Source organism: Lissotriton helveticus, chromosome 7 (genome assembly GCF_964261635.1).
Source record: "Lissotriton helveticus chromosome 7, aLisHel1.1, whole genome shotgun sequence".
NCBI classification, from domain to species: domain Eukaryota; kingdom Metazoa; phylum Chordata; class Amphibia; order Caudata; family Salamandridae; genus Lissotriton; species Lissotriton helveticus.
The window spans coordinates 889,282,497-889,302,531 of NC_136068.1; positions in this window are offsets into that span (position 1 = coordinate 889,282,497).

The window sequence follows — 20,035 nt, forward strand, 5'->3', positions numbered from 1 at the left end:
TCACCCGTCTATAAATTTGCCAAATACTCACATAGGCCCATATCCAAATTAATCACAATTTCTTAGATCAGGTAACCTGGGCACTATCTATCAGATATTTGTACTTCCTAGGTCCTATACCCTTGACTTACTCTCCTGGTCATCGGTATCTGTGAACCTATGGGATCAGGGAGTTTAGAATAATAAGTATGGTAGCAACACGACAATATGCACTCATATAATAACCACAGACTCGAGAAGTTTTGAAAAACTTTATCTAATCTTCATCAAAAGTCATAAGCCAAAGATTAACAGTGAGCAAGCTATCAATAATCAGAATCACGAACAGCGTATAACTATGCAAAAGATATATTATGCCAACCATTTAGGATTCTAAAGGGACGGTAAGAACAAGGACATACTGAAAATGAACTTATAGAAAATCAGACTTGAAATGATATTTTCTAAAGGACGGGAAAAATAAGGGACATACTATAAGTCACAGTTTAATCGCTTTCAAGAGGCTGGGTAAAAAGAGGGAACACAAATTATAATGACGTACCCGAATTTACCATGTAACTATAGGGAAGGTAAGATAATGGAACACGCTAATAATTCAGAGTAACCACTTCAGCTTTCCTTAAAGGGAGCGTAAAGAAAAGGATGGTCTATATGTTCATGAACAGTACTTAACATCCAACTATAAGGTAGGGGAAAAATGGAACATGCTAATAACAGCAAGATTTACGATGTATTATTTATCTTAAAGGAAGGGGAAAGAAAAGGACCATATGCAATTAAGACTTTAGCAAACTAAAGGGGAGGGTAAGAAAAGGACGCAAATATACTATTTGTTACCCACACAGATTTATATTTACCTAGAACAGTGTGAGGACCAACCCTGGCCACGGGTCAGTTAAGGACAGAAACCCCGAAAGTTGCAAACGCCAATAGGCCAGCAAGTGCATGTCAGAATCACGACAGGAAAGCCAGTTTGGGTCAGAACCGGACCACCGAAAGTTGAGACCAGCACCTGCAGTTCAGTTGCAACGCCTGCGCTACTCCCTTTCTGCAGCTATCAGTAAGAACCACGATTGGGTTATCGAATTTCCCAGTAAAGTGCTTCGCCAGCACTTCAGGTCCCAGAACCCCGATTGTGTCAGCGAGTCTTCTGACAGAGTGCTTCGCAGCACCTCTGTTCTCAGCTATTGAGTGCGTTGGGTCAGTGACAGGTCAGCTATTTGGACAAGTCGGACAAATTCTCTAGCTAAACCTAGGCTAGTTATACTATTTTCCAGGCCAGTGTACCATCCCCCAATGTTGCAAGTGTAAGGATCCCCAATTTCGATTGGACAAGAGAGGAAGAGAGGTCGACACACCACCTTAATATTTGATACTTCAGCATTGAATATTAATTTTTACATTCCCGCCCATCAATTTCTGGTTCAAATTACTTCGGTAATTCACGTAACAATGGTCGCTTTATTAATAAATACATTGTAATTCAACAGGTACACTCTGGCTTCTTCGACCAAGGGGAGAGGTCAGCTTCCCAGGCGCATCTTGGCTGTGACTGTCTTGACTGGGTTTCAATGACAAATGACTTCAGCCCTCCTCTTGTAGAGTGCCGTGTGCAAAAGGATTTAAAAAATTGAGTATTCCCGTCCCTCTGGCCCAAAGATTACGATACCTGAAAATTAAAAGGAAACAGTTTTAGAACACACAATAAATGATTTCACTGTTTACCATGAACTTCTACTCTATACCCATTACCTTATTTTATCTATTGCATTACGATTTTAGGCAAGTCGAACAGCTTGGCAAAGATGGCTGCCAACAATTTCTGTTTTGGAGTGTTGACAGACAGTGGCAGCCAATCAGCACGAGCTGCATGCTCATTGGCTTTCAACACTTCAAACCAGGAAGTGTTGGCAGCCATTTTGTGCTCGGTAGACCGAGGCATAAGAAATCAGAAAAACAAATGTGTAGAACACAAAAAATGGGGCAGGGTAGAAACACCCTGACCCCCTAGGCCTGCCCAGGTGGTCCCACAAAGACCCCGAAGGCCCCAAAAATTTTTTTTAAAAACCCGGTCTGTTTTTTTTCAAATTACCCCCCGGGGGGACCAAATTGTGGGGGCATAGTGATAAAGAAGTTTGGGGGGGCCCCACTCCCCCCCACACTGCCCCGGGGACCGCCGTCCCCCGGGGCAAAGCAATGCAGCCCCCTGGCGCATACTGGAGGCTCCTGGTGGGCTAGTTGGCCCCCAGGGACCCCCCAGTATGCAAGGAGAATTAGGTCCCCCTCTGCAAATGCGCCAGGGGGCTGAGTTGCAGAGAGGTGTAAAAAGGGGCATAGCCTCATAACACCTTGCTGCAATGCAGCCCCCTGGAACATACTGGAGGTTCCAGGTGGGCTAGTTGACCCCAAGGGAGCCCCAGTATGCAAGGGGAATTAGGTTCCCCTCTGCAAACGCGCCCGAGGGCTGCATTGCAGAGAGGTGTAAAAAAGGGTGTGGCCTCATTATACCTCTCTGCAATGCAGCCCCCTGGCGCATACTGGAGGTTCCAGGTAGGCTAGTTGGCCCCCAGGGACCCCCAGTATGCAAGGGGAATTAGTTTCCCTTCTGCAAACATGTCAGGGGGCTGCGTTGCAGAGAGGTGTAAAAAGGGGCATAGCCTCATTACACCTCTCTGCAATGCAGCCCCCTGGTGCATAATGGAGGTTCCAGGTGGGCTTGTTGGCCCCCAGGGACCCCTAGTATGCTAGGGGAATTAGTTCCTCCTCTGCAAACGCGCCCGGGGGCTGCGCTGCAGAGAGGTGTTAAAAAGGATTTGGCCTCATTACACCTCTCTGCAATGCAGCCCCCTGGGGAATACTGGAGGTTCCTGGTGGGCTAGTTTGCCCCCAGGGATCCCCAGTATGCAAGGGGAATTAGTTCCCCCTCTGCAAACGCGTCAGGGGGCTGCCTTGCAGAGAGGTGTAAAAAGGGGCATAGCCTCATAACACCTCTCTGCAATGCAGCCCCCTGGAACATACTGGAGGTTCCAGGTGGGCTAGTTGACCCCCAGGGACCCCCAGTATGCAAGGGGAATTAGTTTCCCCTCTGCAAACGCGCCCGAGGGCTGCATTGCAGAGAGGTGTAAAAAAGGGTGTGGCCTCATTATACCTCTCTGCAATGCAGCCCCCTGGCACACACTGGAGGTTCCAGGTAGGCTAGTTGGCCCCCAGGGACCCCGAGTATGCAAGGGGAATTTGTTTCCCTTCTGCAAACGTGTCAGGGGGCTGCGTTGCAGAGAGGTGTAAAAAGGGGCATAGCCTCATTACACCTCTCTGCAATGCAGCCCCCTGGTGCATAATGGAGGTTCCAGGTGGGCTTGTTGGCCCCCAGGGACCCCTAGTATGCTAGGGGAATTAGTTCCTCCTCTGCAAACGCGCCCGGGGGCTGCACTGCAGAGAGGTGTTAAAAAGGATTTGGCCTCATTACACCTCTCTGCAATGCAGCCCCCTGGGGAATACTGGAGGTTCCTGGTGGGCTAGTTAGCCCCCAGGGATCCCCAGTATGCAAGGGGAATTAGTTCCCCCTCTGCAAACGCGTCAGGGGGCTGCCTTGCAGAGAGGTGTAAAAACATTTTTTTTAATTTATAATAAAAATATCTAATATGTAATGTAATTTAAAAAATAAAATATCTAAGTCCTGAGCACGGGCTTCACTGTGATTGGCTGCCAACACTCCAAACCAGGAAGTGTTGGCAGCCATTTTGTGACTCGGTAGAAGCGAGTCACCAGAAAACAGAGAAACAAAGTTATAACACAAGAGAAGGGGGCAGACTAGAAACACCTTGAGCCTCTAGGCCTGCTCAGGGGGTCGTGGAAAGACACCCAGGGCCAAAAAAAGCATTATTACTTAATTCTTTTTAAATCGGCGCAATTTGCCCTGGGGTCTCGTGTTCCCGTGTTTATTTGATTGAGGCATCTGGGTGGGCAAAGTTGCGGGGTCATTTAAAAAAAATAATAGGGGGGCTCGCTATGCCGTATTGTGGCAAGCAGTGTGAAGGGTGCACACGCAGGTACTATGAATGTGCGGTATGCGGCGATGTTCAGTAGGCTGTGTAACGGTGCACACACAGGTGGTGTAAATCTGCGGTATTGCGGCAATGGTCAGTAGGCTGTGTAAATCATATTGGGAAAATACCAATGCGCCGTATTGCAGCTTTCCTTTAATATAATGAGCAGTATTGTTGCTTATAATGAGGTGTTCACTTTTATCACGGACAGTGTCACTTTCTTAGATGAAATGTAATATTATGTGGGAGGGCGTGTTCTGGCCCTGTGTGCAGAAGAAAATTAATGTGTAAATGGCTGAGGTGTTCGAACAAGAAGCTCAATGTTCATTGGCTCCGAACCTTTGAAAGTACAAGTGTTGCCAGCCATTCCATTCCTCTCCGAGGAGTAGCAAGGATATCTGATTGGATCACATGTTGCAAGCATCACCTTCCAGAGCTTAATGTTCATTGGCTGCAAACCATTGATAGTAGAAGTGTTGCTAGGCATTTCCTCCCCGTCCTCGGAGTAGCAGGGACATGTTATTGGGTGATGTGTTCAAAGCAGGCTCTTTGCAAGCTTAATGTTCAGTGGCTGCAAATCATTGAAAGTAGAAGTGTTGACAGCCATTCACTCCCCTTCTGCGGAGTATCAGGGGCATCTGATTGGGTAACGTGTTTCAAGCAGGACCTTCCCAAGTTTAATGTTTATTAGTTGCAAACCATTGAAAGTGGAAGTGTTGCCAGCCATTCCCTTCCCCTCCGCTCAGTATCAGGTACATCTGATTGGGTAACGTCTTCCAAGCAGTAGCTTCCTAAGTTTAATGTTCATTGGCTGTGAAGCATTAAAAGTAGAAGTGTTGGCAGCCATTCCCTCACCATCTGCGGAACACAATGGACATTTTATTGGCTAAGGTGTTCCGAGTTCAAGATTGCTCTTTATTGGTTGGGAACAGTTCACTGTTGTCAGCCATTTTATGAAGCATTTCAAAGGAGTACGGGAAAAATGTAGGGAAGGGAAGAACACTATTAACTCTGTACAGTGCTCCCAAGGTGGTGGATAGGGACTGTGAAGGTAAAAATGTATTTTTGTATGTTGTAAGGGCCATTTATATAATTTGCGTGGGCCTTACAAAACAAGGTGGAAAAATAACAGAGTGTGTTGCGGACTTCTTTTTATTAAGTCTGAGGGTGAGATACTTCCCTGAAGCACTATTTACTTATAATGTAATTTTCTTTTCTGACAAGGAGGTGTGGTTGCGCTGCAAACATTTCAGTCTATGTTTGAAACAGTTTTTATTAAGCAATCACAAATATACTTTCTTAGGAAAGTGAATCTGTATATATCAGAGGGGTGACAAATAAAACACAATTTATAAAAGATCCCTTAATTGTGGCCACACCCTCCCTTTTTTTGTCGGCTATAGTTTGTAAAACTGTTGCCCCATATTCTTGTTAGTATAAAAGGGACTCAGTTATTTTTAGATAGAGTAGAAAAGAAGTGCTAGAAGAAGCACTCCTGTACTACATCATCTCAGGTCTCAACAACAATCACCAGAAAAAAACTGCTAAATACAAATTAAGTGATATTACATAGAAATGTACGCTTCATCAAAACATTGCATGAAGCAGTATGTATACTATTTTTTTTGCCAACTACTATCTTAAGAAACATTAGCCGTGTAACAAATTGTGAGATACTAACTTATCTATGGAAATAACTGTAGTATGTATTGTACATTTGTCGCATAGATAGATGTCCAACCCCTTTGAAGTACTATAAACTCACAGTATTAGATCTCAGGTTGAGTTTATAGTATTCCAAAGGAGAAAAAGAATAACAGTCACTACTACAAACACAACATTTTTTACATTTCTATTCTGTAGAATGCAAGAAAGTTCTGTCGTAGTGCTTAGAGGTAGCTTACTGCTTCACTGATAGATCAGGTACTCCTTTAAGAATATATAGGATAATACTATAATACACACTGCTATACCCATATATTCAATAAGGAATAGGAGAATATTTTCCAGTGGTGAATATGTTGAAAGCTTCTTTTCTTCGGGACATTGCGCCGACGGGTCATAAACTCCTGTGAGTTCAGTATGAATGTGATTATTGAATTATACATACTAACACTATATGATCCCAGGGGGGAAACAGAGTAAGAACCAGAAGCTGCTGGGGTTATATATACATTTTTAGTCTTCGCGCCCAGGGGTCACCAACACCTCCAAGATCTGCTATACTTTGATTATTACAAATGTACATAGTTATAGTATATGATCTCAAAAGAGGCAGAAATGGAACAGTGTTTTCTCGATTCACGGTGTTTCTGGATACAACCTGCTGATGATACATATAAATGGAGAAAACAAGCAGTAATATTTTTTTCTAAATATAAATCTTTAAATATTGAGAAATAGCTACGTATTATAAGGATCTACTATGCCATAATTAAACAACTTACAACTCCATAAAAATCTTTTGTTGTCGTAAAAGAAGAGTCCGGCACTAGATAACGGAAACTGCATCACAGAAGGGACACGCCTAAATAACTTGCACAAACGAAACTAATAAATCAACAGGTGTGGTTTATATACTATTTGGTTATTCAGTAGTCTAGGGAGAGAACATCGGGCTCCGCCCATTTAGATGTCACGTTTTACAGTTAAGACGTGCTCAAGTTGTGGACGTGTTGGGAAAAGTTAGAAAATGTGAAGCCATAAAGGTTTGATTTTGATCTTCACACGTATACCTATAACGTTGGAGAGCTAAAAAAACTGTTACCCGACAAACCATGTCATTTCGTTTCTCGTGACTAAAGACATGTTTAATTGCCGTAATTCTAAATAGAAGACATAAAAAAAATCGATCAGAATAGAAGAAAAATAAAATACATGCTAATATTTGTCATTATTATGGTTTTAAATGTAAAAAATGCCAGGATTTGTAAGGTGTACAGCTACCTCCAGAGATGATTCCCAGCGCTCAGGGGTGTCGGGAACATTAAGCAAGGTATTGCCTATATAGTGACATAATGGTGGGCTAACGTATCGCCGGAGCCGGGGATTGAACTGTGAACGGTGTTGTTCGAAGTCAGGTATTATAGCTGGTGGGTCACAGTTTTTCTACACTTAGATTTTAATTAGTGCTAATTAAGGTTTAAACATTGTTAAGTTATAACTTATATCAGACTACTGTTACAGTTAGTTTTTTACTACAAAAACTATGCACGTCTTTTTACAATTTACTTAAGAAAAATATAGGTTTCAGGGACATTGTAGTTAGAAATAAGCATTCATAAAACCTTTGAAATTTACTGATAAAAAACATAGGTTTTACAGACGCTATAGTTAGAAATTAGCATTTAAAAAACCATTGAAATTCACTGAAAAAACAATAGGCTTTACAGACGTTACAGTTAGAAATTAGCATTTAAAAAATCATTGAAATTCACTGAAAAAACCATAGGTTTCAGGCATTCTATAGTTAGAAATTAGCATTTAAAAAACCTTAGAAATTCACAAAAAAAAACATAGGTTTCAGGGGCGTTATAGTTAGCTGGACATTAAATTCTTACAAAACCATAGAAATTCCACTGTTATAGTTAGTTCAACTACTCGCGCCCCAGCAATGCACTGCTCATGACGTCACATATTATATATGTTATGTTATGTTATATGCTGTTTTGTAACGCGCTCAATTACTACCGGAGTATCCTGGCACGGTATACCGCTGGGGAACCCGTCCTGGCTTTCCCTGTGGGATGGTCCCTACTGGGAGTCCCCAAGGTGGAGCCAGACATCCCCGGTGTTAATGGGGCCATTGTGGAGATTAGGCAAGCTAATGCCCAGAGTTGCCGAGTGGGACCTCTGGTTAGAGTAGGCACCGAGTCGAGAATTATCGAGTCCGCTGACCCTGGTCCAAGACCCTGCCGCGTCGGGAATTGAACCCTGGTCCCGGGCCGACTCCTGCTTCCGGGTCTGCCGCCTCTTACCAGTGAGCCACACCACTCCACTTACATCATTCATGGCATGGTCAGTGACATCACTGATGACATCTTAAATGACATCACTGATTACATCATCCACGTGAAAATCCGATGCAACTCTTCATACTCTTATATAACATTTAATATATCCACAGAAACATACAGAACCATTTTCCAAATTGTTAACAAAGCAATACAAGTTACTACATATGCATTAACTGATTGCTATGTCTAGACACACATCTACTGATTGATCCATACAATCACTCATACATGCAGTCACTCATAAATACAATAGTATCAAATGCAGTCATACACCTATATGGACAATCACATCCTCATCCATGCAGTTACTCACACACCCACTTAGTCATGCAAAGAATCTATCACAGTCCCATTTAGTCACCTATACAATTATATACATACCACTTCACTTATTCATACAGATAGTAACACATACTTTCTTATATAGACACCCATCCATACAGTCAATGTCAGAATCAGTCACTCTCACATATAGTTGTCTATATACTCCATCACTCAAATATACTGCCTCCGTGTATATTGAAATCACCAAGTAATATCAATGGCATTGGCCACTGTGCGAGCTCCACATTCGGTAACTGAAAAATGTCTGCATCATCAAGATTAGACCCATACACTGTACATATTGCAACTTTGGTGGCCCCTATATTACACTCACTGATCGCCCACCGTCCAAAATTATCAACCCGTATCCTACTGGCTCCTACTACAGTTTGGCTGCCCATTATAGCTACCCCCCTATTCATAGTCGATTGTTTAGACACTGCTAGTACAGAAAAACCCAATTCTAATAAAACCTTGTAATTAGACCAGGGAATGTGGGTTTCCTGTAGACAAAGAATATCAGGATTAATTAAGCGTAATTCATTGGTAACCCGTTTTCTTTTCAGAGCAATATTAAGACCGCAAACATTAAAAGAGCAACTTCGTAGCTTCCTAGCTGCCATCGGACCAGGTAATTTGCAAGTCGTTAATGAATAAACCGGAATTTAGCTTTGCTCCAGCATAATTAATGCAGATGCTATGAACTGAGATTTTACCATTTTTTCCCCAGCAAACCCTTTCACCCCCCATACCCACCAAACCCCCAGTGACCCCTGACCCACCCCAACACCACAACCCCAAACCCCCCCACCCTCCCAAAGTGAGCCCCTCCCCCTCAACTAAGGCAATAGGGCTTATGGCCCTTGTGATGCTCGGTGAGTGATTCCCTTGCTGCTCGGCTCATCTAATCAGAATGTATCAACCTTTGTCTCTTATCTTAATACAGACAAAATTATTCAAAGTCCTCCAATAGTAAAACAGAAAAGAGACAAATACAAACAAAAGTAAAAAGAGAAAACGGTGTAGAATCATACATGGGGATTTCATCCTCAGGGATATCAATGTCGTAAGCCCAAGTTATATCGGGCATTATATCAGCTGATATCCCAACATGGACTAGTGGATGGGTGGTCCAAGATAAACCCGGGCAATCCAGGATACACTTTTTTTTCTTCTCCCCATTCTGAATTTGTGAGGTTGGATTATATTTTTTTACCTCGATTTTTAACTGCTGGTGCAAAGATGCAAGTTACGCCTCAAATTACTTCTGATCATAGCCCAGTAGTTTTAGATGTGATCTGTTTGCAGCCGGTACGTGCAACATGAACATTCACTTTCAACAAAAAACGTATTAGTGACGAGGAATTTATTAATCACATTAAGTTATGGGCTAGACAGTATCTAGAATTTAATAGAGGCACTGCTAGCCAACCGATGGTGTGGGATTCTTTTAAAGCGGTTGTCAGGGGGGAAACATGTAGCTATGGCTGGGCTAAACAAAAAGCACAGAAAACTATGATAGCAGGGTTGATCGAGGAACTTAGAGTGGCAGAGAGTGAACTTATGTTGATAATCCAGTCTAATGCAGACTCCCAAGCTGCACAAACTAAGGTTGCTAGTTGTAAAGCTAAGATTAATAGGGTTTGGATTCAAGATATTGCTGCGCAGTATAATGCTTATAAAAATGAAAGAAATTAATATGGTGAGGCAACGGGCAGATGTTTGGATCAAAGAATGCGGGGCAAGCAGGCATTTCAACGTATTGATATGTTGGAGAATGATATAGGGGTACTAGTTGAAACTATGGATGGTATCATGGAGGTTTTTCGTATATATCATAAAGAACTATACACCGAAGACTTAATTGCTCAAGATCAAATAGAAACTTATCTTCAGGATTTCAACTTTTGTAAACTCGGGCCATCTGAGAGGGAAATGCTTGAGGCGCCAATTACTATGCAAGAATTGCTACTCGCAGTAGAAGCGTTAGCGCTAGGGAAGGCATCTGGCCCGGATAAACTCCCTCTGGAGGTTTATCGGTTATTATTTAGCGTTATTAAGGAAGATATGCTTGCTACTTTTATTATGGCTCAATGTGGAAACCCGCCGGTGTCCTGGGACGATGCCAATATTGTAGTTTTAAAAAAAAAAGACAAGCCTCCTCGATTGCAGTGGTCATACAGGCCCATATCATTAATTAATGCTGATGCAACAGTCTACTCTAAAATATTGGCTACTCGGTTGGTGCAAGTTATCCCAATGCTTGTATCTTGCATTCAGCATGGGTTTCTTCCAGGTAGAAGTACGGTAAACCATCTTCATCTGGTATTAGCGGTAATAGACTATGCAACTGCACTTCAAAAGACCGTTGGTATTATTTTTCTGGATGCGGTAAAAGCATTTGACCGTGTTACGTGGTTGTTTTTATGGGTCACAATGTGTAAAATGGGGTTTGGTCCCTTGTTTTTGCAGGCTTTACAAACTATGTATAGGAGCCCTCGGGCTAAAATATGTACTATGGGACAAGAGTCATCGTCTGTCTATATCACCCGGGGAACGCGACAGGGCTGCCCTTGCTCTCCCCTGCTTTTTGCTATTTATATAGAGCCACTATTACAACTATTGGAGTCTACCAATTTAATCCAATCAATGTTCGTAGGTGAACACGAAGTGCGCGTCCTCGCGTATGCTGACGACATTGCGGTTGTGACATTGGACCCTGAGTCAGCATTAAGGGAGGTCGAATGTTTGACGCAAACATTTGGACAGGTTGCTGGGTATAAATTGAATTTCTCTAAAACTCAAGTTATCTGTACGACGGGGTTGTGTTCGAGTGAGTCACGAGTAGCGAAAGAGGCCAAATACTTGGGGATTAAAATTAGGATGTCTATTCAGGAGATAATTGATGTAAATTGGAATGACATAATAAGGGCTGTTAAAAGCTAGTTAGAAAAGTTAGAATGCTTACACCTGTCAATGGTTGGACGACGTAATGTGTTAAAGATGTGTATTCTCCCCAAAGTGTTATATTACTTTCGAATGGTTCCCTTAGAGCTGTCAATGGCACAATTAACGCAGCTTCAAGGCATTACGGAAAGGTTTATTTGGGGCTGGAGGAAACCCCGCCGTGCTTCAAAATATATGAAGTTACCATTGGTACGTGGCGGATGGGGGGTCCCTAATTTTATTTTATATTACTTAGTATTCCTTATACAAAATGCGAGGTACATGGTAATTGGGGGAGCTACAAGGCAGTTTGAGTCACCTAATATCTACCAGATGACACTGGGTAATCAGGCGTGTGAAGCCTTGTTGAAGTTCTATGAGCGAAGTTATTTCAAACATACTAGATTTAAAATTATGTCTGCAGCCTATAAAGGGTGGGAGTGGCTTCAGAAAATTCTGGGTATTGAACGGTTCAATTTCTATACACCTCTTGACTCCCGGGCCATATTACCGCTTATATTGTGGGATACAAAGATACGAATTTGGAGAGATAAAGGGGTCCGTCATTTAGGGGATTTTTTTAAGGATGGTGCACTGGTTTCATTTATGGATTTAATGGAAATATATGCAATTACGAAGAATGATTTTTTTAAATACTTACAATTTTTTTTATATAAACAATGTCGACCACAGGTTATTATTAACATTGAATTTATTGAAGCTCTCTCAAAAGGGGCTAAGATTGGGGCCTTATATGAAATTTTAATTTCAAAACAACCGGACGATATTGAAATGCATGATGTGAAATGGCAAAATCGACTGGGTAGCTATGGCCATTCTTGCAAGAATTGATTAATATGGCGGTAGCAGTAGTTTTGTCAGCAAATTTACGTACTCAACATTATAAAACTGTGTTTAATTTATACTATACGCCAGTTAAAATGATGAAGTGGGGCGATATTCATGGTGGAAAATGCTTAAGATGTCAAATGGATGAAGCAGATATTGTCCATGTATTTTATGATTGCAATGCACTCTCCCAATTTTTTCTACGTATTGAGGAATTTCTGCCTGCAACAACGAAGGGGCAATGTTATATTAGTCGTGAATTACTGCTTTTTGGGGTGGATACGGACATGGATAGTGCACAGAATTGGTATCCCCACCGATATTTTATTTTTATGGCAATGGCGGTAGCGATTAAGAAAAGGGGTGGTGATGAACAGAGTGTCTGAATTAAGCAGACCACTCTTACCCAGTCCAAAGATCAGGGCTTGATCCATCACCGTTATTTAGCTCACTGCCCCATCCCAGCTCAGAACCTGGCTATATGCAAATTAGTCTGTCCCTGGCCCAGTGCATCATGGGAACAGGGCAGACCAAACTACCAAGCCAATTCTTCACCAGAAAGGAGACAAGCTTCCGGGGACCGGTTTCTGCCATTTCAGGCGTCGTCGGCCCGGCTTGCTTGAATCCTGTTGGAGCAGTGAGCAAGGGACTCATGTCTGAGTATACCCTGCCACACCTATAGTGGCCAAAAACGATTCAGAAAAGGGGTGGTGATGAACAGAGTGTCTGAATTAAGCAGACCACTCTTACCCAGTCCAAGGATCAGGGCTTGATCCATCACCGTTATTTAGCTCACTGCCCCATCCCAGCTCAGAACCTGGCTATATGCAAATTAGTCTGTCCCTGGCCCAGTGCATCATGGGAACAGGGCAGACCAAACTACCAAGCCAATTCTTCACCAGAAAGGAGACAAGCTTCCGGGGACCGGTTTCTGCCATTTCAGGCGTCGTCGGCCCGGCTTGCTTGAATCCTGATGGAGCAGTGAGCAAGGGACTCATGTCTGAGTATACCCTGCCACACCTATAGTGGCCAAAAACGATTCAGAAAAGGGGTGGTGATGAACAGAGTGTCTGAATTAAGCAGACCACTCTTACCCAGTCCAAAGATCAGGGCTTGATCCATCACCGTTATTTAGCTTACTGCCCCATCCCAGCTCAGAACCTGGCTATATGCAAATTAGTCTGTCCCTGGCCCAGTGCATCATGGGAACAGGGCAGACCAAACTACCAAGCCAATTCTTCACCAGAAAGGAGACAAGCTTCCGGGGACCGGTTTCTGCCATTTCAGGCGTCGTCGGCCCGGCTTGCTTGAATCCTGTTGGAGCAGTGAGCAAGGGACTCATGTCTGAGTATACCCTGCCACACCTATAGTGGCCAAAAACGATTCAGAAAAGGGGTGGTGATGAACAGAGTGTCTGAATTAAGCAGACCACTCTTACCCAGTCCAAGGATCAGGGCTTGATCCATCACCGTTATTTAGCTCACTGCCCCATCCCAGCTCAGAACCTGGCTATATGCAAATTAGTCTGTCCCTGGCCCAGTGCATCATGGGAACAGGGCAGACCAAACTACCAAGCCAATTCTTCACCAGAAAGGAGACAAGCTTCCGGGGACCGGTTTCTGCCATTTCAGGCGTCGTCGGCCCGGCTTGCTTGAATCCTGATGGAGCAGTGAGCAAGGGACTCATGTCTGAGTATACCCTGCCACACCTATAGTGGCCAAAAACGATTCAGAAAAGGGGTGGTGATGAACAGAGTGTCTGAATTAAGCAGACCACTCTTACCCAGTCCAAAGATCAGGGCTTGATCCATCACCGTTATTTAGCTTACTGCCCCATCCCAGCTCAGAACCTGGCTATATGCAAATTAGTCTGTCCCTGGCCCAGTGCATCATGGGAACAGGGCAGACCAAACTACCAAGCCAATTCTTCACCAGAAAGGAGACAAGCTTCCGGGGACCGGTTTCTGCCATTTCAGGCGTCGTCGGCCCGGCGTGCTTGAATCCTGATGGAGCAGTGAGCAAGGGACTCATGTCTGAGTATACCCTGCCACACTTATAGTGGCCAAAAACGATTCAGAAAAGGGGTGGTGATGAACAGAGTGCCTGAATTAAGCAGACCACTCTTACCCAGTCCAAAGATCAGGGCTTGATCCATCACCGTTATTTAGCTCACTGCCCCATCCCAGCTCAGAACCTGGCTATATGCAAATTAGTCTGTCCCTGGCCCAGTGCATCATGGGAACAGGGCAGACCACACTACCAAGCCAATTCTTCACCAGAAAGGAGACAAGCTTCCGGGGACCGGTTTCTGCCATTTCAGGCGTAGTCGGCCCGGCTTGCTTGAATCCTGATGGAGCAGTTAGCAAGGGACTCATGTCTGAGTATACCCTGCCACACCTATAGTGGCCAAAAACGATTCAGAAAAGGGGTGGTGATGAACAGAGTGTCTGAATTAAGCAGACCACTCTTACCCAGTCCAAAGATCAGGGCTTGATCCATCACCGTTATTTAGCTCACTGCCCCATCCCAGCTCAGAACCTGGCTATATGCAAATTAGTCTGTCCCTGGCCCAGTGCATCATGGGAACAGGGCAGACCAAACTACCAAGCCAATTCTTCACCAGAAAGGAGACAAGCTTCCGGGGACCGGTTTCTTCCATTTCAGGCGTCGTCGGCCCGGCTTGCTTGAATCCTGATGGAGCAGTGAGCAAGGGACTCATGTCTGAGTATACCCTGCCACACCTATAGTGGCCAAAAACGATTCAGAAAAGGGGTGGTGATGAACAGAGTGTCTGAATTAAGCAGACCACTCTTACCCAGTCCAAAGATCAGGGCTTGATCCATCACCGTTATTTAGCTCACTGCCCCATCCCAGCTCAGAACCTGGCTATATACAAATTAGTCTGTCCCTGGCCCAGTGCATCATGGGAACAGGGCAGACCAAACTACCAAGCCAATTCTTCACCAGAAAGGAGACAAGCTTCCGGGGACCGGTTTCTGCCATTTCAAGCGTTGTTGGCCCGGCTTGCTTGAATGCTGATGGAGCAGTGAGCAAGGGACTCATGTCTGAGTATACCCTGCCACACCTATAGTGGCCAAAAACGATTCAGAAAAGGGGTGGTGATGAACAGAGTGTCTGAATTAAGCACTAAGTCCCTTGCTCATTGCACCATCAGGATTCAAGCAAGCCGGGCCGACGACGCCTGAAATGGCAGAAACCGGTCCCCGGAAGCTTGTTTCCTTCCCAGTATAAGAATTGGCTTGGTAGTTTGGTTTGCCCTGTTCCCATCATGCACTGGGACAGGAACAGACTAATTTGCATATAGCCAGGTTCTGAGCTGGGATGGTGCAGTCAGCTAAAAAACGGTGATGGATCAAGCCCTGATCTTTGGACTGGGTAAGAGTGGTCTGCTTAATTCAGGCACTCTGTTCATCACCACCCCCTTTTCTGAATCATTTTGTCCACCATAAGCGTGGAAGGGTATACTCAGATGTGAGTCCCTTGCTCATTGCACCATCAGGATTCAAGCAAGCCGGGCCGACGAGGCCTGAAATGGCAGAAACCGGTCCCCGGAAGCTTGTTTCCTTCCCAGTATAAGAATTGGCTTGGTAGTTTGGTTTGCCCTGTTCCCATCATGCACTGGGACAGGAACAGACTAATTTGCATGTAGCCAAGTTCTGAGCTGGGATGGTGCAGTGAGCTAAAAAACGGTGATGGATCAAGCCCTGATCTTTGGACTGGGTAAGAGTGGTCTGCTTAATTCAGGCACTCTGTTCATCACCACCCCCTTTTCTGAATCATTTTGTCCACCATAAGCGTGGAAGGGTATACTCAGATGTGAGTCCCTTGCTCATTGCACCATCAGGATTCAAGCAAGCCGGGCCGACGACACCTGAAATGGCAGAAACCGGTCCCCGGAAGCTTGTTTCCTTCCCAGTATAGTGGTAGTTTGGTTTGCCCTGTTCCCATCATGCACTGGGACAGGAACAGACTAATTTGCATATAGCCAAGTTCTTAGCTGGGATGGTGCAGTGAGCTAAAAAACGGTGATGGATCAAGCCCTGATCTTTGGACTGGGTAAGAGTGGTCTGCTTAATTCAGGCACTCTGTTCATCACCACCCCCTTTTCTGAATCATGGCGGTAGCCAGGCTATGTATTGCTACAATGTGGTTGAAACCAGAGGCCCCGGTCTTTGAAATATGGAGAGCAAAATTCTATAATGTGTTCCATCTAGAATTTAATTTATATCCTATCAAATCTGTGAGGAAAAAACAACTAGGGCTGAAGATATGGCAACCAATGCTTCAACATTTGGAACTTTCATTATGAATGTATGGTTTATGACATGTACTTTATTATTATTTTCAATGTTGTTGCATTCTTTGTGTATGCTAAGAACTGAACAATAAATATATATAAAAAAAATTAAAAAAAACTCACATGTACTGCCTTTAGCATATGTAGTTACTTGGACATGTACCACTAAGACATGTATTCACTCACCAACACACTCATATCTACACTCAGTCACTCATAAAGCTGTTTCCACATGCACTCTTGAACCCATACACCCAAAGAATCAACCATTCACACATCAATGTACAGAGTCACACACCTTCCACCCACCCACACATACACTCAGTCTCCCATACAAATACTCAGGCAAACAAACAATAATCCATATAGACACTTAAGTACATACTAACCAACCTATGTAGCAGTTTACACAACATACAGATTGATTGAGACATTCACACAGTTTAGTCACTAACTGATGCATTCAGTAAGACACGTTTAATCAGTCACTTATACAATCAGTCACACACCTGCTAAATCGTGCATCCAGACACATATACACCCACTCATTCTTCATTACAGCTTGGCATATATGTAAAGCATATTTCAACTTTACAGAAACAGACAGCCACTGGATGATGTCATCACTGATGCCATTTGAGATGTCATCAGTGATGTCATCAGTGATGTCACTGATCATGCCATGAGTGATGTAATATCTGACGTCATGAGCAGTGCACTGCAGGGGTGCGAGTTATAGTTAGCTGAACTAACTATAACGGTGGTTTTGTAAGAGTGAAATGTCCAGCTAACTACAACGCCCCTGAAACCTATGGGTTTTTTCAGTGAATATATATATATATATATACACATATATATATATGTATTTACTGGAAAAACCATAGGTTTCAGGGACGTAATAGTTAGTTGAACATTTGACTCATATAAAACCAGAGAAATTCGCCTGTTATATTTAGTTGAGCTAACTATAATAACTTGCGCGCCCGCAATGCACTGGCGATGATGTCACATATTACATCACTTATGACATGGTCAGTGGCATCACTGATGACATCACTGATGACATCTCAAATTTCATGACTGATGACTTCACTGATGACATCATCCAAGTTAAAATATGATGCATATACTGATGCCCTAATATAAAGTTTGACTACTATTTTTGAAACCATACACACAACAATGCCAGATACTACATACCACCCACTATTTCCTAGGTCTGTACACACATCCAGTCACTTATATATGCAGTTACTCAGCAATACAGTACTATAATACCCAATTATACACCTATACATACAGTAACACAGAAACGGGCAAAAGGAGTGCAGAGAGAGGGAAAAGGTAGGCAGACTGAGCCAAGACAGGTGCAGAAAGATGGCAGAGGGTTGCAGAAAGAGGCAAGAGGGGTGCAGAAAGAGGCAAGAGAAATGCAGAAAGAGGCAAGAGAAGTACAGAAAGAAACAACAGAGGTGCAGAAAGAGGCAAGAGAAGTGTAGAAAGAGGCAAGGGAGGTACAGAAACAGGCAGGAGAGTTGCAGAAAGTAGAGAAGAAGAGCAGAAAGAGGCAAAAGAAGTGCAGAAAAAAAAGAAAGTTGGAGAAAGAAGCAACAGAGATGCAGAAAGTGGCACAAGAGGCCCAGAAAGAAGCAAGAGTGGTTTGCACACCATTAGTACCAATTTAACACCCACATTTAGCAATAAGTAACAGGTGACCTTTCTAGGTTTGCAAAGGGCTTTCCACCACGCTGTAACACTTGTCGCTGCATTTTTGCTGGTGTTTGAGCAGTTTATGCTGCAGATGATGGATTATGTGGCAAATGTGGAAAATTTATAATTGTGCGAAAGCCGGTGCAGCCACAGAGTCGCATAATTCCAGTGGCCCTGCTCATAGCTCAGACTAGGTCTAAAAGTGGTCCTCAGTGGTTCCTTCTTTTTTTGTCTTATTGACTTTATAGTTTAGCTTCCAGGGAAATGAGGAAGACTAAACCTGAGGTTACCACTCCACAACACAGACTGCCATTCCACATAATTACTCTCCATAACACATAATCCCATTCTACATAATTCCTATACACTAAATACCACATACCATCTATTAACATGAAAGTCAAAGTCTATCCACATAATTTCACTGCACATCATACCACATAATTCCACTACACACAACCTACATCCAGCCACTCCAAGAAACATTAGTAGAACACTTTTATATTTACAATGCCTATAGCTCTAACTCTCGCAAATGTGAAACCTATTACATTGCAAATGCTTTTTTAACTAGTAGTCGCATTTGCAGAGAGGTGGACAATTGGGGCTGGGCCTCCAACTAGTGCTCAGGAATTCCACTGCGTAGGATTTACAGGAGGTACCAGGAGGGCTTCTTGGCCCCCAAAGTCAATCAGGAGCAAAGTGGACTTCATCCCCCAACCAGTAGTGTGCCAAGAGGCGCGTTTCCAGAGCGGTGAAGAAAGGGGTTGTGGACTCCAAAGATGTCTTACCAATACCACTGCGTGCGATGTACTGGAGGTAACAGGTGGGGTAATTGGCTCCCAAGGACAACCTTGGGGCCAACTACCACTCCTATTACCTCCAGTAAGTCCCACATAGCAGCATTGGTAAGTTCTCAAAGCAGGTCATGCCCCATTTGCCCACCAGTCTGCAAACGCTCTCCCCTTCACCTGCTGGAGATCCTTAGGGGCCAACTAGCCCTCCTGTTATCTGCAGTAAGCCCCACACAGCTGGATTACTGAGAGTGGTCCGAGGTCACACACCCTTTTTATACCACTCTGCAAATTCACCTCCTGGCGCACTCCTGCTTGGGGATGAAGTGCACTTTAGTCCTGAGGTCCTCAGGATACAAAAGGACTTCATTGTCCCGCTAGCAGTGCGCCAACAGGCGTGTTTGCAATGTGGTGTAAAAAGGGCATAGCCTCAGACCACCTCTCAGCAATCCCACTGTGCAGGGCTTACTGGAGGTACCTGGTGGGCTAGTTGGCCCCTAAGAACCTTTAAGATTTTAGGGTACATAATCCCCCTACCCAGAATGCACCAGGAGTCATCTTTGCAGAGTGGTGCAGGAAGGGGTTGGGGCCTCCAGCCAGATGCCGGCTTTTTTAAATTTTGATTTGTTAGAAGGGTAGCTGTGTGGCCCCCTACCCTTAATATTTTTAGAGCCCTGGGTACCCGATCCCCTAGGGCATGACCCATTTAAAAAAATGTTTTTATATATATATTTGTATTTCTTTTTTTCAATGGAGGGGGCCGTGCAGCCCCCCTCCTGAGGCCTTTATCAGCCCTGGGGACCCCATCCTCTGGCGCATTGCCTAATTTTTTTAAAAGAAATATTTGGGAGGGCTAGGGGTCCACAACGGCCCCCTTACTTCATTAGTTAGTGCCCTGGGGAGGTGATGGTCCCTGGGAGAGTGTGGGGGGCTCAAGCCCCTCACACATAGTTTTGTAAAGTAGCCCTGGGGAGGTGGCAGTCCCTGGGGATTGAAGGGGCCTGAGAGGCCCCCCTGCCCATTAAAGAAAACG